This window comes from Labrus mixtus, chromosome 12 (assembly GCF_963584025.1).
Source record: "Labrus mixtus chromosome 12, fLabMix1.1, whole genome shotgun sequence".
In the NCBI taxonomy this organism is placed as follows: domain Eukaryota; kingdom Metazoa; phylum Chordata; class Actinopteri; order Labriformes; family Labridae; genus Labrus; species Labrus mixtus.
The window spans coordinates 28,571,489-28,580,007 of NC_083623.1; the positions used below are offsets into that span (position 1 = coordinate 28,571,489).

At 30.4% G+C, this 8,519-nt stretch overlaps 1 long non-coding RNA gene across 1 annotated transcript; it reads left to right on the forward strand.

Annotated features, from left to right (window-relative positions):
* The first annotated feature begins 6,589 nt into the window (after window positions 1-6,589).
* Window positions 6,590-7,924, forward strand: LOC132984539 (uncharacterized). The gene is made up of 2 exons (XR_009674956.1): window positions 6,590-6,853; window positions 7,461-7,924. It is a non-coding gene; the product is annotated as an uncharacterized LOC132984539 (long non-coding RNA).
* Window positions 7,925-8,519: the final 595 nt, after the last annotated feature.

Genomic DNA, 8,519 nt, shown 5'->3' on the forward strand with positions numbered 1-8,519 from the left:
TTCTATAAGTTGTGTTTCTATAAGGCAGTGTGTTTCTATAAGTTGTTTTTCTATAAATCAATGTGTTTCTATAAATTGTGTTTCTATAAGTCAGTGTGTTTCTATAAGTCAGTGTGTTTCTATAAGTTGTGTTTCTATAAATCAGTGTGTTTCTATAAGTTGTGTTTCTATAAGTCAGTGTGTTTCTATAAGTTGTGTTTCTATAAGTTGTGTTTTTATAAGTCAGTGTGTTTCTATAAGTTGTGTTTCTATAAGTTGTGTTTCTGTAAATCAGTGTGTTTCTATAAGTTGTGTTTCTATAAGTCAGTGTGTTTCTATAAGTTGTGTTTCTATAAGTTGTGTTTCTATAAGTCAGTGTGTTTCTATAAGTTGTGTTTCTATAAGTTGTGTTTTTATAAGTCAGTGTGTTTCTATAAGCTGTGTTTCTATAAGTTGTGTTTCTATAAGTTGTGTTTCTATAAGTCAGTGTGTTTCTATAAGTTGTGTTTCTATAAGTCAGTGTGTTTCCATAAGTTGTGTTTCTATAAATCAGTGTGTTTCTATAAGTTGTGTTTCTATAAATTGTGTTTCTATAAGTCAGTGTGTTTCTATAAGTTGTGTTTCTATAAATCAGTGTGTTTCTATAAATTGTGTTTCTATAAGTTGTGTTTCTATAAGTCAGTGTGTTTCTATAAATTTTGTTTCTATAAGTCAGTGTGTTTCTATAAATTGTGTTTCTATAAGTTGTGTTTCTATAAGTTGTGTTTCTATAAGTCAGTGTGTTTCTATAGGTTGTGTTTCTATAAGTTGTGTTTCTATAACTCAGTGTGTTTCTATAAGTTGTGTTTCTATAAGTTGTGTTTCTATAAATTGTGTTTCTATAAGTCAGTGTGTTTCTATAAGTTGTGTTTCTGTAAGTTGTGTTTCTATAAATTGTGTTTCTATAAGTCAGTGTGTTTCTATAAATTGTGTTTCTATAAATCAGTGTGTTTCTATAAGTTGTGTTTCTATAAGTCAGTGTGTTTCTATAAATTGTGTTTCTATAAGTCAGTGTGTTTCTATAAGTTGTGTTTCTATAAATCAGTGTGTTTCTATAAATTGTGTTTCTATAAATCAGTGTGTTTCTATAAGTTGTGTTTCTATAAGTTGTGTTTCTATCAGTCAGTGTGTTTCTATAAGTTGTGTTTCTATAAATCAGTGTGTTTCTATAAGTTGTGTTTCTATAACTCAGTGTGTTTCTATAAGTTGTGTTTCTATAAATCAGTGTGTTTCTATAAGTTGTGTTACTATAAGTTGTGTTTCTATAATTTGTGTTTTTATAAGTCAGTGTGTTTCTATAAGTTGTGTTTCTACAAGTCAGTGTGTTTCTATAAGTTGTGTTTCTATAAGTTGTGTTTCTATAAGTTGTGTTTCTATAAGTCAGTGTGTTTCTATAAGTTGTGTTTCTATAAGTCAGTGTGTTTCCATAAGTTGTGTTTCTATAAATCAGTGTGTTTCTATAAGTTGTGTTTCTATAAATTGTGTTTCTATAAGTCAGTGTGTTTCTATAAGTTGTGTTTCTATAAATCAGTGTGTTTCTATAAATTGTGTTTCTATAAGTTGTGTTTCTATAAGTCAGTGTGTTTCTATAAATTTTGTTTCTATAAGTCAGTGTGTTTCTATAAATTGTGTTTCTATAAGTTGTGTTTCTATAAGTTGTGTTTCTATAAGTCAGTGTGTTTCTATAAGTTGTGTTTCTATAAGTTGTGTTTCTATAACTCAGTGTGTTTCTATAAGTTGTGTTTCTATAAGTTGTGTTTCTATAAATTGTGTTTCTATAAGTCAGTGTGTTTCTATAAGTTGTGTTTCTGTAAGTTGTGTTTCTATAAATTGTGTTTCTATAAGTCAGTGTGTTTCTATAAATTGTGTTTCTATAAATCAGTGTGTTTCTATAAGTTGTGTTTCTATAAGTCAGTGTGTTTCTATAAATTGTTTTTCTATAAGTCAGTGTGTTTCTATAAGTTGTGTTTCTATAAATCAGTGTGTTTCTATAAATTGTGTTTCTATAAGTTGTGTTTCTATAACTCAGTGTGTTTCTATAAGTTGTGTTTCTATAAATCAGTGTGTTTCTATAAGTTGTGTTACTATAAGTTGTGTTTCTATAAGTTGTGTTTTTATAAGTCAGTGTGTTTCTATAAGTTGTGTTTCTATAAATCAGTGTGTTTCTATAAGTTGTGTTTCTATAAGTTGTGTTTCTATAAGTCAGTGTGTTTCTATAAGTTGTGTTTCTATAAATCAGTGTGTTTCTATAAGTTGTGTTTCTATAAGTCAGTGTGTTTCTATAAGTTGTGTTTCTATAAGTCAGTGTGTTTCTATAAGTTGTGTTTCTATAAGTTGTGTTTTTATAAGTCAGTGTGTTTCTATAAGTTGTGTTTCTACAAGTCAGTGTGTTTCTATAAGTTGTGTTTCTATAAGTTGTGTTTCTATAAGTTGTGTTTCTATAAGTCAGTGTGTTTCTATAAGTTGTGTTTCTATAAGTCAGTGTGTTTCCATAAGTTGTGTTTCTATAAATCAGTGTGTTTCTATAAGTTGTGTTTCTATAAATTGTGTTTCTATAAGTCAGTGTGTTTCTATAAGTTGTGTTTCTATAAATCAGTGTGTTTCTATAAATTGTGTTTCTATAAGTTGTGTTTCTATAAGTCAGTGTGTTTCTATAAATTTTGTTTCTATAAGTCAGTGTGTTTCTATAAATTGTGTTTCTATAAGTTGTGTTTCTATAAGTTGTGTTTCTATAAGTCAGTGTGTTTCTATAGGTTGTGTTTCTATAAGTTGTGTTTCTATAACTCAGTGTGTTTCTATAAGATGTGTTTCTATAAGTTGTGTTTCTATAAATTGTGTTTCTATAAGTCAGTGTGTTTCTATAAGTTGTGTTTCTGTAAGTTGTGTTTCTATAAATTGTGTTTCTATAAGTCAGTGTGTTTCTATAAATTGTGTTTCTATAAATCAGTGTGTTTCTATAAGTTGTGTTTCTATAAGTCAGTGTGTTTCTATAAATTGTGTTTCTATAAGTCAGTGTGTTTCTATAAGTTGTGTTTCTATAAATCAATGTGTTTCTATAAATTGTGTTTCTATAAGTTGTGTTTCTATAACTCAGTGTGTTTCTATAAGTTGTGTTTCTATAAATCAGTGTGTTTCTATAAGTTGTGTTACTATAAGTTGTGTTTCTATAATTTGTGTTTTTATAAGTCAGTGTGTTTCTATAAGTTGTGTTTCTATAAGTCAGTGTGTTTCTATAAGTTGTGTTTCTATAAGTTGTGTTTCTATAAGTCAGTGTGTTTCTATAAGTTGTGTTTCTATAAGTCAATGTGTTTCTATAAGTTGTGTTTCTATAAGTTGTGTTTTTATAAGTCAGTGTGTTTCTATAAGTTGTGTTTCTATAAGTTGTGTTTTTATAAGTCAGTGTGTTTCTATAAGTTGTGTTTCTATAAGTCAGTGTGTTTCTATAAGTTGTGTTTCTATAAGTCAGTGTGTTTCTATAAGTTGTGTTTCTATAAGTTGTGTTTTTATAAGTCAGTGTGTTTCTATAAGTTGTGTTTCTATAAATCAGTGTGTTTCTATAAGTTGTGTTTCTATAAGTTGTGTTTCTATAAGTCAGTGTGTTTCTATAAGTTGTGTTTCTATAAATCAGTGTGTTTCTATAAGTTGTGTTTCTATAAGTCAGTGTGTTTCTATAAGTTGTGTTTCTATAAGTCAGTGTGTTTCTATAAGTTGTGTTTCTATAAGTTGTGTTTTTATAAGTCAGTGTGTTTCTATAAGTTGTGTTTCTACAAGTCAGTGTGTTTCTATAAGTTGTGTTTCTATAAGTTGTGTTTCTATAGGTTGTATTTCTATAAGTTATTTTCTATAAGTTGTGTTTCTATAAGTTGTGTTTCTATAAATCAGTGTGTTTCTATAAGTTGTGTTTCTATAAGTTGTGTTTCTGTAAATCAGTGTGTTTCTATAAGTTGTGTTTCTATAAGTCATTGTGTTTCTATAAGTTGTGTTTTTATAAGTCAGTGTGTTTCTATAAGTTGTGTTTCTATAAGTTGTGTTTCTATAGGTTGTGTTTCTATAAGTTATTTTCTATAAGTTGTGTTTCTATAAATTGTGTTTCTATAAGTCAGTGTGTTTCTATAAGTTGTGTTTCTATAAGTTGTGTTTCTGTAAATCAGTGTGTTTCTATAAGTTGTGTTTCTATAACTCAGTGTGTTTCTATAAGTTGTGTTTCTATAAATCAGTGTCTTTCTATAAGTTGTGTTTCTATAAGTTGTGTTTCTATAAGTCAGTGTGTTTCTATAAGTTGTGTTTCTATAAATCAGTGTGTTTCTATAAGTTGTGTTTCTATAAGTCAGTGTGTTTCTATAAGTTGTGTTTCTATAAGTCAGTGTGTTTCTATAAGTTGTGTTTCTATAAGTTGTGTTTTTATAAGTCAGTGTGTTTCTATAAGTTGTGTTTCTACAAGTCAGTGTGTTTCTATAAGTTGTGTTTCTATAAATCAGTGTGTTTCTATAAGTTGTGTTTCTATAAGTTGTGTTTCTATAAGTCAGTGTGTTTCTATAAGTTGTGTTTCTATAAGTTGTGTTTCTATAGGTTGTGTTTCTATAAGTTATTTTCTATAAGTTGTGTTTCTATAAATTGTGTTTCTATAAGTCAGTGTGTTTCTATAAGTTGTGTTTCTATAAATCAGTGTGTTTCTATAAGTTGTGTTTCTATAAGTTGTGTTTCTATAAGTCAGTGTGTTTCTATAAGTTGTGTTTCTATAAGTTGTGTTTCTATAGGTTGTGTTTCTATAAGTTATTTTCTATAAGTTGTGTTTCTATAAGTTGTGTTTCTATAAATCAGTGTGTTTCTATAAGTTGTGTTTCTATAAGTTGTGTTTCGGTAAATCAGTGTGTTTCTATAAGTTGTGTTTCTATAAGTCATTGTGTTTCTATAAGTTGTGTTTTTATAAGTCAGTGTGTTTCTATAAGTTGTGTTTCTATAAGTTGTGTTTCTATAGGTTGTGTTACTATAAGTTATTTTCTATAAGTTGTGTTTCTATAAATTGTGTTTCTATAAGTCAGTGTGTTTCTATAAGTTGTGTTTCTATAAGTTGTGTTTCTGTAAATCAGTGTGTTTCTATAAGTTGTGTTTCTATAACTCAGTGTGTTTCTATAAGTTGTGTTTCTATAAATCAGTGTGTTTCTATAAGTTGTGTTTCTATAATTTGTGTTTCTGTAAATCAGTGTGTTTCTATAAGTTGTGTTTCTATAACTCAGTGTGTTTCTATAAGTTGTGTTTCTGTAAATCAGTGTGTTTCTATAAGTTGTGTTTCTATAACTCAGTGTGTTTCTATAAGTTGTGTTTCTATAAATCAGTGTGTTTCTATAAGTTGTGTTTCTATAATTTGTGTTTTTATAAGTCAGTGTGTTTCTATAAGTTGTGTTTCTATAAGTCAGTGTATTTCTATAAGTTGTGTTTCTATAAGTTGTGTTTCTATAAGTCAGTGTGTTTCTATAAGTTGTGTTTCTATAAGTTGTGTTTTTATAAGTCAGTGTGTTTCTATAAGTTGTGTTTCTACAAGTCAGTGTGTTTCTATAAGTTGTGTTTCTATAAATCAGTGTGTTTCTATAAGTTGTGTTTCTATAAGTTGTGTTTCTATAAGTCAGTGTGTTTCTATAAGTTGTGTTTCTATAAGTTGTGTTTCTATAGGTTGTGTTTCTATAAGTTATTTTCTATAAGTTGTGTTTCTATAAATTGTGTTTCTATAAGTCAGTGTGTTTCTATAAGTTGTGTTTCTATAAATCAGTGTGTTTCTATAAGTTGTGTTTCTATAAGTTGTGTTTCTATAAGTCAGTGTGTTTCTATAAGTTGTGTTTCTATAAGTTGTGTTTCTATAGGTTGTGTTTCTATAAGTTATTTTCTATAAGTTGTGTTTCTATAAGTTGTGTTTCTATAAATCAGTGTGTTTCTATAAGTTGTGTTTCTATAAGTTGTGTTTCTGTAAATCAGTGTGTTTCTATAAGTTGTGTTTCTATAAGTCATTGTGTTTCTATAAGTTGTGTTTTTATAAGTCAGTGTGTTTCTATAAGTTGTGTTTCTATAAGTTGTGTTTCTATAGGTTGTGTTTCTATAAGTTATTTTCTATAAGTTGTGTTTCTATAAATTGTGTTTCTATAAGTCAGTGTGTTTCTATAAGTTGTGTTTCTATAAGTTGTGTTTCTGTAAATCAGTGTGTTTCTATAAGTTGTGTTTCTATAAGTCAGTGTGTTTCTATAAGTTGTGTTTCTATAAGTCAGTGTGTTTCTATAAGTTGTGTTTCTATAAGTTGTGTTTCTATAAGTTGTGTTTTTATAAGTTATTTTCTATAGGTATTGTTTCTATAAATTGTATTTCTATACGGTGTTTCTTTCTTTAGAAAAGCTTCACATTCCTTTAGTATCTTAATTTGTCCTGAATTCTCCTTTGGGTGTTTTTTTGTTTTCATATGACTCAAGTTTAAATGTCGATGTAAATTACATGGTGTTACACACTCTTCGACACTAGGTGGGGGTATACAACTTTAAGTGAACCTGAACCGCCAAAAAATTGAAGAAGAGGAAAGAAACTTCGTTACCATAGACTGTAAATATTACTGGAGGAACCCTGACCCGTCTGTTATACAGGCAGCAAATGAGTCCAATCGACGGCCGCATCCATATTGGATTTGCAGTCTCAGCCTAACTTCGGATCAACCTAGCTACAACAGTAAGGCGGGACCAGCGGGACTTAACTCCGCCCATTCAGTTCGACGTTAGCAGTCCACTTCACAGCATAGCTAACAGCTAGGCTGCTATCATCCCCTATTCCTGCTCGTCCTGAGTTATCTCTATAAACAGTAAGTTAACATTTAACTTTTCTACAACACAGTTAAAACAAATTATATTCAACCCAAATATTTAATTAAAGTCTTAAAACTGCACTTTTTTAAATATACAATTATGGTTATTAGTTATTTGTCAGAGCAGTTAGACTTTGTCAGTGTTAGCAGAGAAATACATTAATAAAGTTTTATCCATAGACTGTAAATAAATATGAGACATCCAGAAGAAATCAATATTACAAAGCATACAGTTCATGTTACTGTTCTGACAAAAAGAGGAATGTCTGTGTTTTATATTTACTGATGTCAACAGTGATGACGGTGAACATGACAATTGATAAATAAATATTTAGTATTTATTATAAGATATTTGTTTTCTATAGAACCCCGTAAAGTCATGGAGTCTGTGGACAGTGTCAGCTTCACACCAAAAACTTTAAGTGTTAGAAATAATAGTGTTTAAGACTGGCATCTATTATTATGAGTTGCAGCTACCTTGTTCAATATTATTCCTGCAGATGTGACTAATAACAAAAAAACAGCCTGAGCTGTCACATGTAGTTAACTGTACATTTTGTCTTGTCTGAGGCATTAATTGAACACCTTTGTATTTCTCCTATAGACACAGTGTGGATTATTGGTGACTTGTCCGTCGAGGTGCCCAGAGAGCTGCAGAGACAGAGGAAGAAACCTGAGCCTCAACAACATCTGTATTTGTTGGTTCTTCTGGGGTGGACTTCGGTTGTTTCTCTTCAACAACTCGCTGCGAGGGAGGTCTCCCCCGGATGGCCTGAGTGATGTCACCCACAGGCTGAGAGCTGAGGCTGAGGCGTGTTTTAAACCTCCTGACAAAACGTTACACCGCACCCGCCTGTCAAGCTGGTCAGCTACACGCCTTATTGTGAATAACTCTTATCCTTCATCAAATCAAACGACCCCCGTACAGTGTGTGTCGATCGAGACATGAGCTAATCACACCTATTTGTTTGTTTTGTACCAAGCTGTAAACATGTTAATCTCTGCTGTAAAAACAGACTTTTTAGAATGTGGTTTTTCAGATTAAATAAATATTTCTATATAAATGCACTCCTTTATGTCTACTTATGAGTATACATTTCAGATTTGAAATGACAAGACTAAAATGTGCATTAATGCTCAACTCAATAGCTTAGGGAAGGAAGTCTACTTTTACACAACTTTGTCTTCTTTTGACATTTTTTTTACCAAATACTAATGTAGTTCAAAATGTGTCCTTAAACACAGCCCCATTCTTAAATCAAGATACATGGAGAGTAAATAAGATCAATAACTTGTGAATAAAAACACAGTTAAAAATGATTTAGAAATGTAGTCTTCCCAGATCAATATCACATAATATCAACTTCTCCCATCTAAACTGGACAAAGGGTTTTAAAATGGGAAGAAAATGGTTTGATTGCAAGTTGTTTGGAGGAGATCTATTTTTATTTGAACAGCTGAAGCATGAATACAGACTTCCAAGGTGTAAACCCTCCTCCTCCTCCTGAAGCTCGTTGATGTACTGCCGTCTTATCTGCTGGCCATCTTCTCTCACCAGAACTTTGACTGTTGAAATGTCATTCTGAAGAAGCTCGAGCATGTGACATGGATCCAGGAGAACATGGACTTTTAGTGAGGGGTCTTCAGGATGACAAAGAAAGAG